Below are 13,581 nucleotides of genomic sequence, written 5' to 3'. Positions count from 1 at the left end.
GTTGACAAATAGCAAAAAACAAAGTCAGAAGCCCATGGAATGATGGAACAAAAAGAACTGCATCATGGGACAGTGAACACACATATTTTTACGCAATCCATTTCAGAGCTCCCAGCAGCAGAGGGTGGCGATTTGCAAAGTGGGATAGCTACCCACAGTGCAGTGCTCTCTCTGAGAGCAAGCACACTGACTGTGGATGCGCTCCGCCGTCACCAGGAGCTTTGTGTGGATGTGCACAACCGATGTGATTAAAGCGGCTTATGATTGTTGATGTAACTTAAATTGACTTAACTCTGTAGTGTAAACATGACCTAATATGCACCTCGCAGCTTAGTGGTTAGTTTCTAGTCTCCCTTAAAAATTATAATCCTCAATCACAGTTCAAGAGCATAAAAATTCACCACAATATTACAATTTCTAAAAAAAAAAAAAAATCTGTCTTTAATGGATTGAATTTAGCTGTACTATTTTCCACTCTTTTATCACAGTGCATTTTTCAAGGGAATAAATTAAACACATGTAAATTATGTCAAGGGATCATCAGCATATAGTAAGAGGATGTTTGATAGTGAGAACCTTAAGACAGATGGAACAAATGAACTGCTCACTGTACATGAACATCAATAGACCTGGTAGAAGATTTTAAGGCTAGAAAAGACCATAACATGCTTGCATTGTGAAGGGAAGAAGCCTAGTAACAATGAGAGGTTGACGAGAAAGGTGAGAGAAAGCATGAGTGGGGACAAGGGAAGTCATGAGGCGAGAGAAAATGAGGGTTCTGTGGGAAAGGTGAAGGAGGAAGGCAACTGAGAAATCTCAGTGTCAATGATAGTGAAGAAAAAAAATGATGTGGGAGAGATCACATCAGCTCTTGTCAATCTTCTCTTTCAATAACTTGGCAATATTCTATGCAGGGGTGAAGGGTCGTAGGTGGGGGTCAAAGATGTTGAATGTTTGAGATTGTGGTTGTATGATTCAATGAGATTGGAGAATTAGTGAAAGATGGCCAAATTTAAGGAGAAGAAAAGCCTGTGCAGCAGGAAGTCTGTGGGGTACTGGGATATTCTCAGCAGTGCAAGAGTTGTGGAATAGGATGTTGGGGGTAAGCCAGGGTTGGCAGGAGGTGGAATGGACTCTGAGGTGGGAGAAAGGGGTGAAGAATTCCAGAGTAATGGAGAGAGTGGAGGGAAAAGAATGGGCAACTGAATCTGTAGAGGAGAAGTGAGAGAGAGTAGGGAGGAGACAGCTGAGAGCGGTGGAGAAATCATAGCACATTAATGGACAGGAAGCCCCAGAAGTGTCAGGTGGAAGGGAGAGTGACAGGTGCTACATGGGTGATGCTGAAAGTGATGAGATATTGGTGAAAGAGTAGTAAGTCAATCACTGAGAGCTCAGAAAGGGAGCAGTGTAAGTAAAGATAAGGTGAATCAAGTGGTTATTTTGGTACATGAGAGCTAATCTAAGCATGAAGATAAAGCAGGAAATGTGAGGCTAAAGAAGGAGAACAGGTGTCGATATGAATATTGAATTGTAGGAATTGGTGGCACCAGGTTCATCTGTAGCCTTCAGGATCAAGCTACTGGTGACCCCCTCCCTCATAGACACAACAGCATCACGGCAAGAGGACACTCCTTGCTCTCTTCATCAGCCCGTCAGAAAAAAACAGCAGGATCAAGAGAGGAAGGACAACTGTGGCCTGCTTCTTCATTCTAAAGCAGCAGGATCATAGACAGCAGCCGCTTTCTGCCTCCACTACCTTCAGGAGACTGCAGGTTCCCTCCTTGAAGAGCTGCTGATCCCTCCGGACTTGCCTTGCTTTCATTTGGTATTGGAGACCTTTTCCCCCCATGGAAGACTCGTTTTCAAATGATGTAAATCTAAAATAAATGTATTTGATGAAAAAAAATTGAAATAGGAACCCTTGATCTATTTTCTAGTTTGTATGCTTTTGGTTTTGGTTTTGTTTCTTTCTTTCAAACTTCCAGGTTTTAATAATATAGAAAGTACAGAGCAATTTTTATTTAATGTTTACCTTTCTACAGCAAATGGAAAATTACAAACCCAGGAAGCAGGTTAAATGGTACAGTAGCTCTGCTAAGAGTGCAGGAAAGTAGTAGCACAGCAGAGTCAACACCCAGCCGAAGCTGATGAATTCCTAAATAGTTAGGATCTTATTTTTAAAGAAATAAATTACTAAAATTATCCATTCATCTACTTATATGGCTTCCATCACTGTAGAAACTGAGCAGTAAGAAACATAAGAAAAACTGAATATTCATCACATTAAATAAAATAATTTCTACTGAGTCGATTTGCTAAGATACAGCCTCCATTGCTGTAAGATAAGTGCATAGATTAGATGAGGGAGGAGGTTTCAAAAGTTTTCATGAGGTACAGCATTTCTTTAAGGAAAGACGTAAATCTCTGGTACATTTTCTTCTTGGGAACACCCATAAACCTGCATGGGAGACTAAGACTTTACCTTAGTGCTAGGTTAAAGGCAGAGCTCACAAAAGTCTGAGTATGCAGTGGGCAGGAATTAATGGCACCATGGTAAGCAATATTAGTCATGCCTTAAACGTTTCTCTCTCTCTCTCTCTCTTTCCCCAAACCTTGAATTGACCCTCTGCTGAAACACTGGGAACTACCTTGTAGTAAACACTGCAGTTCTAACGTCCTAGTCGGGAATGGCATGGCTGGTACTGCATACCCACCTATAAATCAGACCAAGTGGAAAGTTTTGGGAATACAATATGGCAACTTGCCAGTATTTTTTAATATTTCCATACATCATCATTAACATACAGAGCAATGTTGTTCCATATGGGAGACTAAAATCATACAATTTCTAGACTCTTAGATCTCAGCAAGGAATTATTTCACTAATGTGTATCCAATCCAGTGGGTTAGCAAAATAAAGAAAGATGTCAATGAATTAACTAATACCCAGTTCTAGCACTTTATGACAATGTAGCCATTACAGACTTCCCTTCTACATTCATGCTGACTAGGGCTTGACACTGACCCCAAGAATGGTATACAGGGCCATCTGTCACACAGTGCCATTCAAGGGAAAGAAGGTGACCACAGGCAAAAATCAGCATTGAAAGCCAGATAGAGAAGTAAAAACTTTTAACTAGAAAAAGGCCTTGAGCGAGATGATCATGAGGCTTGTCTTGAGAAGGAGGAGCAGGCACAGCCAGTCTCATTTCTCAGTCCTTAGATGATTGTGCATGTCTTCTCCCTATTCACAGTACAACAAATGTTATGTCCGTACACTCTATACAAGTCACAGAGGCTAGTCACAGCATGTGCTGGACGCTGTTTACCACCTACTTACCAACCACTACTGAAAATATGGGCATTTGCATATAATGATCTGTGGATACATTGCTGCTTCCTTCAAAGCAGCTGGAAGAAAGCTTCTCAAAACACTGAGTCAAGACAGAGGCTCCTGCTTAGTGGGATGCCATGCAGAATGCCCCAAGTCCTTTTCCTGGTGCATAGCCCTCTAGATCTAGCGGATACGCAGAGCAACAGATCTGGTGCCCACCCCCACCTCACTCCCAAACCTTGTGTGCCACTGTGTAGTGAAGTAGCTGAGGTCTGCACCCCCACACTAGCGCCCCAATGCTTGTCCCTCCTCCCCATGAAAAATGAAACTACACCCGTGTTGTTGCCAGCAGTTGTCCACAGCTAGTAATTGTCCACAGAGAAGGCTTGGGAAAGTGAAATCAATGCTATCTGCTTTAGCAGTTCTCAAGCAGCTACAAAGGTCATATATCCCTGAAGGCAAATTCCTACCGCAATACCAAGCAACCATTTTCAAGTAAGGTCTTCGGGTGATAAATATGGTAGGCACTTTTTGGTATATCACATGGGTCAAGAGGGTGCATGAATATTTCAGGGATGCCTATGTGTACTTGGCAAGTTGTCTGTTTAAGTCTTGACCCATCTCTAGGAAAAAAAGATGTAGAATTGGATAATGATGATTCAGAATTATTTAATGCATTGTTTTGACAGACTTCAAATCATAAAAGTAAAAGCAAACTCTTAATAGTAAAATATAGATGGAGATGGAAACACAGCAGAGCAACAAAGAGTATAATGCAAGATATTTGAAGCTATTTTGACACTTTTTCTCTCTAAACAATAGTCTTTATGTAAATTTGTAAACTCGAGTGACTATATTCATGAGATGTGAGAAAACAACAAGGAATACTTTTAAGAGTAAAGGCTAAAATAGTTCAATTAGTAATGTCTCACCAGCATAAATAGAGTAATGACCTGACAACTACTAATATAGAGAACCATGACTATGGGCTTGAGCCAGACTTCACTGCCAATGGATGGATACCCATAGACTTCAACTGGTGCTGGCTCAAGCTGTAGCTGACTAGTTGTAGGATACTAATTCATTCATTTTAATGTAGAATAAACTTACATACATATAAAGATAACCTCATTAAGAGGGGAAAAAATGACATATAAGAAGTGTGACTTTCTCAATTAAGAGCTTTGTAAAATACATACAGATTCAGTAGTTATCCTTGCAGGGGCCATGCCTGGAGCTTACAGTTTAAGTAGAGAAGAAAGACAAAGCATGGAAGGGGATAAAAAAGGAGGTAAAGTGAGTTGCCCAAGCATGCAGCAGTTCAGTAACACACACAGGACTAGAACCCATGTTTTCTGAGTCTCAGCCAACTATATTGGTCCACAGCCTCCCATACTATAGCTGCCCAAAATTGGTCACCATTGACAGCTTGTCTAAATTATATATAATTTGCACAGATACCTGGGCAGACACACACCAGGTCAGATGGGGATTCCTGTGATCATGGAGAGAGGAATGCACATTGGTTTCACATTTATAAAGTGACATCAGGATCTTTGCTAAGTCAAGCACTGTTGAGATACGCCAGCCCATGGTCAAGCAAGGGTGCAGGGTCGGTCTGAGGTGGCAAGGTATCAGTAGTCAAGGCTTTTCACTTAAATGAATCATGTAGCGACCCACATGAAAGCAACCAGTTACTTGGTAGCAGCCCTGACTCAGCATGACTGGAGGACTGTTGGTAGGCCAGAGGCCAACATCCCACCACTCACTGGTGATCAGGGTGCCTGTGAGGACAGAGGCAGTCAACAGGCACTTCCTCTGATGTAATCCCCTTGTGGCCTGACTGCCACTACAGCTAGCTTCTCTGTGTACAGTGCATGGGGATGTGACAAACGTTGAAAAGGAAAGGGTACTGAAGCACGGTCACTTTAAACCAGACATTTGCTAAGCTGGAGCTTAGGAAGTGAGTTTGAGGGTGTTTTTGTTATGTTGTGGCATCAGATAAGCCAGCCTGTTTCCCACCAGTGTGCCCAAAGCATTACTAAGTGTCATGACCTGAACACTATGACTACAAGGGAAACATGATGTCATGCAAACCCCAGGTTAAACATAGCTAGATCATACGCAAAACAGTGCTATAAACCAGCCTCAGCATAGGACAAGATGTACATGTATATAAATATCTAAACTTTCTGAATCTAGAAGCTACTTCACCAGGCTAGGTGGCTTTTTGTTCCCACATAATTCCCCGTCACATGTCCCCTTTCTTTGGGGGAAGGATAGGATTGATGACCTGCTATCCCTCTCTGGTGTCTTTGGTGGAGAAACTACTCTCAACTTACAAACTCTTCTCAGGTATTTTTGTCCTGGTTCCTAGATTGGACCAATGAGATCCAGGTAGAGGAAGGCTGAGATTGTATTATTGTCCCCTCACTACATGTGGCTGGAGTATTCTTGGAATGAGCTGGTGTTAGAGTTCTCTCAGGTGAGAGAACCCAGCAAAAGCAGCATTATGGTTTCAGAGGAGTAGCTGCCCCTCAAGTTTTAGAACGGTAAATGGAGAGGCAAGCTGGGAGGAAAACTAATAAGAATTAGACACACACAATAGAAAAAAGTCAGGAGGCCAAGGCACGAGACCATGTCCAGGTAAACGAGAGACAATGAGAAGGTTTAAGCAGCATGATCAGAGCAAGGATGCCCTCAGGTTGCACAGGGCCTGGGCTGAAAGCAGCCGCTGTGGCTATGTATAACTAGAGAGGGGCCCCAATAAGCAGTGAGTAACCCCTGTGACAAAGATCACTGAAAAGCAACAGGGTCTTATAGAAAACCTTTTGAAAACTTCTGAGTCTTCCAATCATTTTAAAAACTTTCCCATAAGTCCCACTATATCTCAGAAGAGGGCACTGTGGGATGGAGATCTGTGAAGAGTGAAAGAATTCAGCCCAGTTCTCTACATGAATTGCCATCACCATGTAATTTGCAATTAATTATTTCCTTTGTTTTTATCCAGAGAACTGGGTGTGTGAGATGTATTTTGTACAAATATATGATCATTCACATTTAAAGACTGCGCAGCCTTAGATGTGGGAGAAGATTGTTTAGCCTTTAAGATATCTGACCAGCACCACAAAGAGGTTCAAAATCACTGGAGGGCTTTTTTACACGCCTTCACTTTTTTTTAATTAATGATAACCAAAGAAAATACTCTTTATCCTCAGATAAAGATCCTGAGATAAACTGGTTGTTTTTGGAGGGGTTGTTTGTTTTCATTTCAGAATGGAAAACATTTTGAAACAGCAGAATGTCCCACAATAGGGAAAATCCATCCAGTTCTAATCAATAACCTATCACAATCTCTTGTAAATACTCCAGCAGAGCAATTGTTTAGCCCCTTTGTAAGTTTTGGAACCGTAAATAATGTTTGGTCCAAGCCTATGCTGTACCCTGAACTGTTAAAACTGAGCTAAATGTGTTAAATTGTGTCTATATTGTTAAGTGCGGTTTTCGACAAGTAAAGCTAGCTGGGTTGTTTGAAAAGAGCACCTTTTCTCCTAGTGTGGATAAGACCCTACCCAATAGCCATAATAATGTCCTTGTTAGTAATCATATTGTGTGTAATGGCCTGAGGTTATGATATGTATACTGTAGGCAGGGGTAATTAATTGCTAAATGTTTGTACTTGTTCAGCTTAGGAAGAAAAGTAATAACAGACAGTAATAGGAAACAAATGGTATGTTTTCTGTGAGAGACGTGGTATGAGGAAATGTGGGGGTTAAATAGGTTTATATTTGAATATACTGTTAAAATATTATGGAAATAAACCAGTCAGAATCCAGCCCAGCAAGCATACTGCTTTAAACAGTATTAATTTAAATCCACTTTGTAGTCAGGATACACACGTTTTTCCCCTCCTTAATTTACAGCTAACGGTCATAGTTCTGTTGTGACTCTGTTGCCCCTTCACTGAGGCTCAAGGATATTAAGATCATAAGCAACTGTTGTCAGGTTTTACTAAAACTATGAAACTTGTATCGTAGCATTGGTGGGTAATGAGTGCTGTAGCTAAGACTCAGAAGTGCTGCAACTTTGGATGGTTCATGTATTTTTTTTCTTTTTAAATGTATGCCAAGTGCACTCAGAACTCTGGGAGGGTGTCCTTTGCTATGGAGTTGTTTTTTAGATAGAAATAGATAGATTTCAGTCACACTTTGTACTGAGGTTCCATGTGGTCAATAACCAATTAATAAATTATTAAGAGATGTTTTAATAAATGTTTAACCCACTGCTATGGCATCCAACAGGTGCCTAGAACCGTGGTTTATAAACATCTCTAACACTTCATACTGATTTACTTATAAACATCTGTAGAACAGACTCATGTCTCTAACATGCTTATAACATCTGTTAGTAATTTATTAATTGTATCATTAATTTGTATTACTGTTACTACTAATAGTTAATTAGTTATACATACATTGTAAAATTATCAATTGTTATAAATAAATCAATATTACATTATTGAGTGCTATAAGAACATTACAGACATGAGTCTATGTTATAGCTGTTTTTAAAAACATCAGTAGAAGGTTACAAACCATGGTTATAAACACTATTGAGCTGGATGCCATAACATTTGGTTAAACATTAAAACATCTCTTAATCATGTATTAATCCCTTATTAACCATTTATAAAAAGAACCTTAATATTAAGTATGACCATTATAATTCTCCATTTTCACATGCTCTCCACTTGCTTTGGGACTGAAAATGTCCATGGCTGGGTTTCAGCACAAATTATATTTAAGCAAAAGTTAATATTTCAAAGTTCAGCCATTTTTGATATAGCACAGTTATTGGGAAAAAAGGAAGTGAAATAGTTGTTGTGTTTTAACAGTAGGCAAATCAAGTTTTTGCCAACTTTACAAAATTTGCATGCTCATTGCTTCTGAAGATTAGGCCACGAACCCATGACAGGAATTGAAATACAAAACTGCAGCTATATTCTCTAGGTCCAATAGTCTCTATTTAACATAAAGTGGAATGTAAGAGTTGTTCCTGGTTTGCTCTGTACACCAAAAATAGTTAATTGTACTAGTTTGGGTATTTAATTTCCAACTTTTACAGACAGGTCAACTGACTGAACCTTAGCAGGAGGTGGAGGTGTGGGGGTTCAAGACCATAATATTATGTAACAGATTGCACATTGCAGAAGAAGCTCATAAGTAGTTTTCATCCAATTACCCATATCCTGTTAAACAAGCTCTATCTTAAGCATCTTGGGCCAGATCCTCAGCTGGTGTAAATTATCAGAACTCCATTGAAGTTAATGGCAACTTATACGAGCTGAGATTCTTGCCCTTACTAATCTTTAATGAATCAGCATTAAACTTTAATGAACAATTTGTTCCTTTCCTTTATGACTTACTCTGTCATAACTGAATGAATCAAGAAAAATGCCGTAGAGCCATTGGCACATTTAACTCGGATTACTAATATGCATCTTTCTGATGTACAGGTTTGTTCATGTTTGTTGGAGTTAGAAAGAAGTGTTCAACAACCAACGATATATTTGGAGGGAGGAAAACCAGAGGAATACATCCTAAGTTATGTTGCCAGATCACACATTTATTTGCTTTTCACCTCTCTATTTTTTTATATGTTTTGCTTTACCATTTGCAAACCATGCTAGGCCAAATTTTTAAAGGGACCTTCATTTTTGCAACTGCAACTTCGTGTCCCTGGTAAACACGAACCCAAAATGCTATTAGATTAAATGCTAGTGTTTGCACCCTATATTAACTGTAGGCTCAAAACTGCACAAATAAAAATGGGGGTTAAAAAAAATCAGGCCTATTATGACACAGTTTTTACCATTTATTTATATAGTTTCTTCTTACCTTCTTCTTCTTCTTCTTCCCTCCCCCAGGAATTATATAAACAAATCACTGTCACAAACTTTTTTTGTTTTGTTAAATAAGATTTAAACCCAACAGGGTGATTATTCCCTCTGTGCTTGTTCATTAGACAGAGTGGGAAGTTGTGGCATACTAGTGAAATCACAGTCAGAAATAAATCTGTGTCTACAGGTTTAATCAACATATATAAAACTGACAGGCAAAAATGCGTGCAGCATTCTTATTATGAAAATTCACTAATCTTCTCTCTTCCTCCCACATCCAACAACAACATCAGAGAAGTTTTGTTAGTCAAACAACATTTGATGTTGTAAAGTACAAAATGAGCTTGTGAATGATGCTAATGTACCCAACAATCACTGCTCAGGCAGTTTTACTTGGAAAAAAAGTGTGACAAAGAAAAATGCAATTGTTTAGGGAATTGTGCAAGTAATAAAATGCTATTGTACTGTACTTAAAGTAAATTAACACGATCAGGCATAAAATCATCATACTGATGCCTTTTAAAGATAAGGAGTAAGTACAGTAAATGAAAAACAAATGGTAGTATAGCATCCAAAAAGAGGAATCCCTTAAAATTGATCACATCTCGACCTCTCTGCTGAGCAATCTTGTCCTTCAGTCCATTTATTTTGTCTAAAATGTCTGTAGCTCCCTCAAACACTTAGACTTTTTTACTTCAATGGGAACTTTTTTCAATTATAGAGAATGCCGTAGTGACTCCATGGTATCATCTGCCGGAGCAGTGTGATCTAATGGATAGTGGAAGGGACTAGGAGTCCAGAGTCCTGGCCTGTAGTCCTGACATTGTTGTGGTCTCTCTGTCTAAACTTGAGAAAGCCACATGCAGATGAATTTTCAAATAGACTCCCTTAGGGAGTGTCACAGGATGTGACGGCACTTTAAGACTGTTTCTTCATCGCTGTTACCTCATGTTTAACTCGCGTGTTAACCCTAACTTGACTCACGTCCACACATCTCTTGCTAGAGTTAAGTGGTGTTGTGAAGCTCAAGCTAGATGGCCTCTCAGAAAAAGTGGGTTGAAGCTCAAGTGAAACTCATGTTCCAGCTAGTAAGGGAGTGGGGATGCAACAGCTTGAGTTCCAGCAACTCATTAACTGTTCATCCAATCACTCTGCTAATCCAATCACTCTGTATAACTGTGACTTCAATGATTTGAAGTGTGGTTGCTTTCACTGGAGGCTAGCCCCGGTGCAGTAACTCAAGTGTACTAACTCGAGCTAACTGCTGCAATGAAGACGAGCCTTAAGGGAATTGGGTTTAGCCCCTCCCTTCTTCCCTCCCGTAACTAATCAACTGCCACCCAGCTGAGGCTCTTAAGTGAGGAATCGAGTTAGGCATTGTAACACCTCACTCTTAGGATATGTCCACGCTATGAGCTAGGGGTGTGATTCCCAGTTTGCATTCGCATACTCATGCTAGCCTCTCATCTGGCTAGCGTGCTAAAACCAGCAGCATAGCCATGATAGTAGGGGCAGCGGCAGCACATGCTAGCAGCACCAAAGTTGAGCCCACTGGGTTCAGGTGGGTTTGTTCTCAGGGATAGCTAGCCCATGCTACCACTGCCCATGCTACTGCAACTACGCTGTAACTTTTAGCAGGCTAGCTCGAGCCTTAGGCACCCTGCCACCCCGTGGAATTCACAACCCCAAATTAGGTGACCAGGCTCCCTAAACAACGCCTGGGGAGAGGTAGATGCCTAAGAATGGGAATCATACAAGCCAGCATGCTGAATGGGGAGCTGCCAAAACTAGTCATCAGGAAGTGCTGAGGAGATGAGTGTGGCCTAAGATCCACCTCTCCAAGGGAGTTAGGCACCTGACTCTGGACCAGAGGGAAGTACTTGCCTCCACTCCAGATTCCCAGTTGTGAACCCTCTCCAGGAGTTAGGCACTTAAGCCAGGTTATTCCTTTCTCATGAAAAGAGAGAAGGAGGACCTGCCACCACCACCCCTGTCTCCCCCTGCCATATCTAACAGCCCAGTGGTTAGAGTCCTCACCCAGGATGTAGAAGACTTTAGTTATAGATTCATAGATACTAAGGTCAGAAGGGACCATTATGATCATCTAGTTGGACCTCCTGCACAACGCAGGCCACAGAATCTCACCCACCCACTCCTGCGAAAAACCTCTCACCCATGTCTGAGCTATTGAAGTCCTCAAATTGTGGTTTAAAGACTTCAAGGAGCAGAGGATTCTCCAGCAAGTGACCCGTGCCCCATGCTACAGAGGAAGGCGAAAAACCTCCAGAGCCTCTTCCAATCTGCCCTGGAGGAAAATTCCTTTCCGACCCCAAATATGGTGATCAGCTAAACCCTGAGCATATGGGAAGATTCCCAGGAAAGAATTTTCTGTAGTAACTCACATCTCACCCCATCTAACATCCCATCACAGGCCATTAGGCCTATTTACCATAAATATTTAAAGATCAATTAATTACCAAAATCATGTTACCCCATCATACCATCTCCTCCATAAACTTACCGAGTTTAATCTTAAAGCCAGATAGATCTTTTGCGCCCCCTCCCCCCCCCCCCCCCGCTTCCTTTGGAAGGCTATTCCAAAACTTCACTCCTCTGATGGTTAGAAACCTTGGTCTAATTTCAACTCTAAACTTCCCAATGACCAGTTTATATCTATTTGTTCTTGTGTCCACATTGGTACTGAGCTTAAATAATTCCTCTCCCTCTCCGGTATTTATCCCTCTGATATATTTATAGAGAGCAATCATATCACCCCTCAACCTTCTTTCAGTTAGGCTAAACAAGCCAAGCTCCTTGAGTCTCCTTTTATAGGACAAGTTTTCCATTCCTCGGATCATCCTAGTAGTCCTTCTCTGTACCTGTTCCAGTCTGAATTCATCCTTCTTAAACTTGGGAGACCAGAACTGCACACAGTATACTGATCAAGGTCCAGGTCATTAATAAAGATGTTAAACAATGGGGTTCCCAGAGCAGATCCCTGTGACACCTGCCTCCAATCTGATATCATTCCATTAATAATTACTCTTTGTTTGTGGTTGTTTCACCAATTATGTAACCGCTTAATGGTAATTCCACCAAGCCCACGTTTCTCCCGTTTATTCATCAGAGTGTCATGTGGGACTATGTCAAAAGCCTTGCTGAAAGCCAAATATATTATGTCCACTGCATTCTCCCTATCCACCAAACCAGTTACCCTGTCAAAGAACAGGTTTCAGAGTAACAGCCGTGTTAGTCTGTATTTGCAAAAAGAAAAGGAGTACTTGTGGCACCTTAGAGACTAACCAATTTATTTGAGCATGAGCTTTCGTGAGCTACAGCTCACTTCATCGGATGCATCCACAGTATGCATCCGATGAAGTGAGCTGTAGCTCACGAAAGCTCATGCTCAAATAAATTGGTTAGTCTCTCCACAGTATGCATTCGATGAAGTGAGCTGTAGCTCACGAAAGCTCATGCTCAAATAAATTGGTTAGTCTCTAAGGTGCCACAAGTACTCCTTTTCTTCCTGTCAAAGAAATAAATCAAGCTGGTTTGGCATGATTTCTTCTTAGTAAATCCATGCTGGCAGCTAGTGATTATCCCTTCATCCTCCAGGTATTCACAAATTGAATGTTTTATACATTGCTCTAATAGCTTCCCAGATATCGAGGTCAAGCTGACTGATCTATAGTTCCCCCTTTTTAAAGATGGGCAGTATGTTAATCCTTCTGCAGTTTTCCAGGACCCCCCTTGTCACTCAGGAGTTTGCAAATATTATTTTCAGCGGTCAGCTAGTTCTTTCAGCACCCTGGGGTGAATAGCATCAGCCGCCATTGACTTGAATTCATTCAAATTCGTCTGAAGATCTCTGACATGTTCTTTACTTATCCTGATCTGCATCCCTTCCTCTTTTATTGTCTATAGTAACTTTGCTAGTCATCCGGTCACATGTCATTTTTGTGAGAGCACTGAAGCAAAGCAGCAGTTCTGCCTTCTTATCTTCTGTTACCAGCTCACCTTCTCCATTGAGCAGTGAACCCATGCCATCTGTGATCTTTCCTTTTTGTCTGACATACTTGTAGACCCTCTTCTTGTTGTCTCTAACATTCTATGCCAGCTGTAATTCATTCTTTGCCTGGGCTTTCCTGATTTTGTCTCTACACACTCATGCTAGTCCAATTCCTTGGTGACATGGCCCTCCTTCCATTTCCTTTGTGTATCCCTTTTGGTTTTTATATACCTAAAAAGCTCATTGTGCAGCCACACTGGTCTCCTGCGGCTCTTCTTACCTTTCCTCTGCATCAGAATAACTTGATGCTGAGCCTCTAGTATTACATATTTTAGGAAC

The sequence above is a fragment of the Eretmochelys imbricata genome, chromosome 1 (assembly GCF_965152235.1).
Source record: "Eretmochelys imbricata isolate rEreImb1 chromosome 1, rEreImb1.hap1, whole genome shotgun sequence".
Lineage (NCBI taxonomy): Eukaryota > Metazoa > Chordata > Testudines > Cheloniidae > Eretmochelys > Eretmochelys imbricata.
The sequence above is the reverse complement of the archived record's forward strand: the minus strand, read 5'-3'. Positions refer to the sequence as shown.